We start from the raw sequence: 6,000 nt of genomic DNA, 5'->3' as shown, positions 1-6,000 counted from the left end.
CCAGCCCAGCTGACACCAAGTTGTCCAGAGTTGACCTAACCTAGCTGGGTTCAGCCAATTTACCTAATAATGAAAATAAACAAGTAATTGCTGTTTTAAGTCATAGTAAATCTTTTTCTATATGTATATAGGATATTTGTGTGTTTGTGTATGTGTGTGTGTGTGTAAGCCTGACACAACGTAAGTATTTAGAAGTGCTAGTGGTTTCTTTCTTTGTTTCTTTGCCTTCTTAGATAGCCATAGGGTAGGTAACTGGAGAAGGACGTTGAAGGGGTCCAAGCTACATATCACACCACTCACCATCTGGGACATCCTCCTACAGTTAAAGATATTTTTCCCTCTTGCTTTCTATTGGGCTAGCGGTAGTTGAGAGCAAGAAGAGAAACTCTTCCTCCTTTAGAGATATCTGAGGTCGTCCTGGGAAATCTCAAAAAGAATGAGCATAAAGGACTCTAATCTAAGTTTCTAGAATCTTGCATTTGTTCATATGTGTGCTGTTTTCTACACACCTGTCATTTATATTCCCAGCATTGTATTTCATTGTGTAGAATGGGAATTTTAATCTTTATTTATAAACCAGCTATTTGTGGACTGTGCACTCTATTTCTGAAACTGTTAATCACAGGGTATATTAGGATACATAATCCCCAAGTAGCTTATGGGAAATTAGAGAAACCGAATATGTGATAGAAGTAATAACACTTGTATGAACGTGGTATGGGAGCTTAGGAGAAGGAGGAAGTTATTTTTTCCCTGTTGGATTCAGGAAGGCTTGCAAGAGGGAGCTCCCTCTGAGCAGAGCCATGAGGATGAGCAAGGGGTTTGCTGGGTAACAGGGAAAAGATGGGCATTCTTGAGACATGGATTGGTGTGGGAAAAGGCACAAAGGTGGGGAAGGTCTAACTGCTAAGAGATAGATGATAAATTTCTTCTAGGTGAGAAAAATTGGAATTAAAGTCTTAAACTGGTGTAATATCATCTTCCAACAAAATTAACCCATATAGTGTTTTACTGTCTTTCTCTATTCTTATCTGAAAATGCAATCATGTTACTGTTGATGTTCTTCTATAAATATGGACACAGATTTTGACCTGGACAGGACTGAATGCAGAGCTAGGAGCACTCTGCTTTGTCATCTTGCTTTGTCAAATTCCTTGATTCCTCTGATTGTTAAGCAAGTTTATTCATATACATGGTATGTGAAGCATTTCTATAGGTGATGAGGATGTAAAAATGAATTAGGTAAAGTACAATGCTGTCATGCGAATAATCTCCTTAATGCTTATAGTCATGATTCTATACTCCACAACACCTGAGTGTTTGTGAGGCAGAACTCACACACTGCAGAAACAGTGGGTATAGCTGGCTCAAGAGCCGCTCTGATTGGCTTATCCAGTGGGTTTTTTGTTTTCGCTTGTTATTTTTAAAATAGGGGTTTTGAAGTTAGTTGTAACTTATCCAGATGGTAATTTTCACATAGAAAATTTAGATTCTGGCGTGCCTTAAAGCAGGCAAATGTAGGGCCACCATCACCTCAGTGTAACTATCAGCTAGAGACTCTTTCTAAAACTGAGACAGATTCAGCTTTTAAAGTGCTACTTTACTCTTGGAACCAGAGCAAACAGAAATAAATGGTCACAAAACTTAGTTCTTTTATTGACTCCATGAAGAATATGAAGAACAGCTCTACTGAGGCAACTAGAAACATTTCCATAATCATGAGATTATAAAGCCTGCTTGGTTTTGAACAGAACTGGATAAACATGACCAACTCTTTGACCTTGGGCTTCTTTTTTTCTTTTTTTTTTTTTTTAAAGATTTTATTTATGTATTTGTCAGAGAGAGAGAGAGAGCGAGCGAGCGAGCGCACAAGCAGGGGGAGTGGCAGGCAGAGGGAGAAGCAGGCTCCCCACCAATCAAGGAACCCAATGTGGGGCTCCATCCCAGAACTCTGGGGTCATGACCTGAGCAGAAAGCAGGTGCTTAACTGACTGAGCCATCCAGGCTTCCCTGGGTTCCATGTCTTTCCATATTGTCCTTGGGTCTTTCATTCTTCGTGAAAACGTTTTCCAGGTAAAGTTTTTTGAGTTAAAACTTGAGATAAAACTGTTTGTAGAAGGATGAAACGGTTTGAATGACTAGTAGGAAGTGAGATGACTGATGTAAGGTAGGACACAAACATTTAAAGCATGAATTGTCATGTGTTTATTTCAGTGTGAATGAATAATCAATATGGTAAATCACTGGCTTCATATGTATTATTGTTTAGAATCAAACTGTGTGAAAACATGAGTTGATGAGAAAGGAAATGTTAATTAACAATACAGAAGGAATGGAGTCATGGTGTAGGTTGCCTGACGTCTGGGAAATTCTGAGATAAACAGGCTTACCTGGGTGGACGCCCTAATTGTGTCTGGCTTCTCAGTTTGAACTTGTTTTCCAACAATGTTTTCCAAGAATAGTCATTACTGCTGATATATTTAGCAGTTGGGTCTTTCCCTTTGATGGCTTTTCCGGGGAATTGTTGACCCCTTAACTGTTAAGATATGTTCTTCGTTCAAAGCCAGGGTTTTCCTTCATGGAGCATCATGCCCTACTCTCTCCTACTTGCCTCATATCCTTCCCTTAAGAGGGACTAGCTTGGTTGTCTGCTAAAGTGTGCAGGCTTTTTAAAAAGACAGCTTGGAGTTTGACTCACAGCCTTGCTGTTCACCTACCGCACTGCGACCTCAGACAAGGTGATTGTCTTCCCTTTTCTGCCAGGGAAACAGCAAAATTCTTTCCAGATATACAGACATACTAAGTCTGATGGTGGGTTACTCTAGATACTGAGCACAGGTAAAAACACTAGGAAGCGTGGATAGTGCTACCTACCAGACAGTATTGTGAGGCTTAATCCCAATTGCCCAGTCTGAAACAGGTGCACCAAGGATGTGGTGGTTTCCTGGTTTATTTTCAACACTCCCACAAGCCATTCAAATCACGAGTGATGCTGAGATATTTTAGGCTTTATAGCACCCATCCATCAAAGCTTCCTCTTAGTTTTAATGAATTAAACTCTTGCTTTCCTTTTAGACCTGAGGTCAAACTACTGGAGTTAGCCAAGGCTGGGAGCTACTCCACTGATGTTTGTGGACCGACTGAGAGGTATCCTCCAGGACATTAGCCAATGACCATCAGTCTCAGTGGTGTAAGGATCACCCTGTAGTTCTGTGTTGAACTTTTCCCTTGCTCAACTGAAAAACGGCTCCAAGGGAGAGGGATTTGCATGTTGCTTTCCATGTAATACTTAATGTTTTTCTTGATAATATTAAAGCAACAAAAACAAAACAAAACAACAATAATAAATATACATGTTGCATTAGTGAGGTTTCTCCAGGGAAGCAGAGCCGAGAGGCTATACATAAGGATTTATTATAAGGAATTGGCTCATGCAGTTATAAAGGCTGGCAAGTTCCAGGATTTCTAAGGTGAGGCAGCAAGCTGGGGATGCAGGAGAGCTGATGGTGTGGTTCCAGTCTGAAGGCAGGCAGGCTTGAGACCCAGGAAAAGCTGATGTTCAGTGCAGGTCAGAAAGCAGAAAAGAGCCGTTGTCCCAGTTGAAGGCCATCAAGCAAGAGAATTCTCTTTCATTTGGGGAAAGGGTTACCATTTTGTTCTATTCAGACCTTCAAGTGATTGGATGAGGTCCACCCACATTAGGAAGAGCACTCTGCTTCACTCAGTTTAACAACTTAAATGTTAATCTCATTGAAACTTTAAAAAAAAAAAAAGAGGGTATCTGGCTGACTCGGTCAGGGGAGCATATGGCTCTTGATCTCGAGGTTGTCAATCTGAGCCCCACACTGGGTGTAGAGATTGCATAAATAAATAAACTTTTAAAAAATATATTAATCTCACTCCAAACCACCCTCACAGAAATATCCAGAGTAGTGTTTGATTGAACATCCAGGTATACGATGGCCCAGTCAAGTTAACACATAAGGGGAGCCTGCATGGCTCAGTGGTTGGTCATCTGCTTTTGGCTCAGATCATAATCCTGTGGTCCTGAGATGGAGTCCCGCAGGTCCTGAGATTAAGCCCTGCATCGGGTTGCCTACTCAGTGGGGAGTCTGCATCTCCCTCTGCCTGCCGCTCCCCCTGCTTGTGCTCTCTTTCTGTCAGAAAAATAAATAAGATCTTTTTTAAACAAGACATATAATTGGGGCGCCTGGGTGGCTCAGTGGGTTAAGCCTCTGCCTTCGGCTCAGGTCATGATCTCAGGGTCCTGAGATCAAGTCCCTCATCGGGCTCTCTGCTTGGCAGAGAACCTGCTTCCTCCTCTTTCTCTGCCTGCTGCTCTGCCTACTTGTGATCTCTCTCTGTCAAATAAATAAATAAAAAATCTAAAAAAAAAGACATATAATTAACCATCACATATGTATAATACAATAAGTTTTATTTCAGGTAGTCAGGCTATTTTTTCTGGATTTAGGTATAATCTTTTAGGAAAATCAGATTTATATTAGTAGAAAAATTCAGAAATGTTAATTGCATTTTCTGTTGAAATTCTTTACACGCGTGTTCCTACACCTCCATTTTCTCAAGGATTCAGTGAACTATGGAGAGTCTGAGTTGGGAGGAATTTGTTGGGTCCTTCATTCCAAGTATTTCATTTAACAGCTGAGGACCAGAATGGTGAGATGATTTGTCTAGCTGACACAGAAAATTGGTCTAGCTGATAGAACTGGGAATCAAATACATGGCTCCTTGATATGAGGACTCCGTTAGGACTATGTGGAAATTTAACCAAATGAGGAGGGTCTACGTGCAATCTGTAGAGATCTGCAGGTAGTGGGGTGGAGGGAAGGAAGGAGGCAGGGGCTGGGACTGGGTGTGCAAGAGGAAGGAGGATATAACTAAGTGAGCTCATCAGTGGAGAACGTAGAATGAGGAGAAAGGAGAAAGGGGGAGAGTGTGAAATGCTGAGAGTCTGGGGTCTAGGGAAGGTGGGACTGGGGACCTAAATGAGGGGAAGTGAGACACAGGTGCCCTACTCTGCCTCTTCGTTCCCTCTTCTGGGAGAGAAAGCGTGACTAAGATGTGGATCCTCTTCCTACTCACTCGTGGACAAGACTGTCTTCTTTTGGGCCAAGAGCTTGGTATAAATATATTTTTAAAAAGCACTTATTTATTTATTTATGTGTATGTCAGATAGAGAGCACAAGTAGGGTAAGTGGCAGGCAGAGGGAGAAGCAGGATCCCTGCTGAGCAGGGAACCCGATGTGGGACTCAATCCCAGGACCTGGGATCATGACCTGAGCTGAAGGCAGGCGCTTAACTGCTTGAGCCACCCTGACGTCCCAAGGCCAAGAACTTGGTAACCAACTCCTCAGACTTCTCGGCTCTACCGCTGGAGGTGAGTGTGAAGCGAGAGCTTTCCCTCTCTCACAGGGCTGCTGCTCCATGCTCAGCAGCATTTGGCATAGTTGACCACTCCTCCTCCTTGGTAAGGCTGATGAAAGAATGCAGCTTTTTATGACAGAAGCAAGGATGAAAAGCATCGTGCTCTCAGTCCTGCCTCAAGGCAGACAGTCAAGCTCCAGACTGGTCTCTAGGACGCCACCATCTCCTGGCTCTTCAGCGACCTCACAGAGCATTTTTCTTAGGCCCCTCTGCAAGTTCCTCTTCTTCTCCCTGGTACTCGTATAGGGAGAGCCCCAGGGTCAGGGTGTCCATTTCTCTATCCACATATTCTCTCTGTGATCTTATCCAGTCTCAAGGCTTTAAATGACATTGATAGTCCCCAAATTCCCAAATTTTTTTTTTAAAGATTTTATTTATTTATTTGACAGAGAGAGAGAGATCACAAGCAGGCGGTGAGTCAGGCAGAGAGAGAGAGAGAGAGAGAGAAGCAGGCTCCCGCCAAGCAAAGAGCCCGATGCGGGGCTCGATCCCAGGACACTGAGATCATGACCTGAGCCGAAGGAGCGGCTTAATCCACTGAGCCACCCAGGAGCC

Source organism: Neovison vison, chromosome 13 (assembly GCF_020171115.1).
Source record: "Neovison vison isolate M4711 chromosome 13, ASM_NN_V1, whole genome shotgun sequence".
NCBI lineage: Eukaryota > Metazoa > Chordata > Mammalia > Carnivora > Mustelidae > Neogale > Neogale vison.
This window is presented reverse-complemented; position numbering follows the sequence as displayed.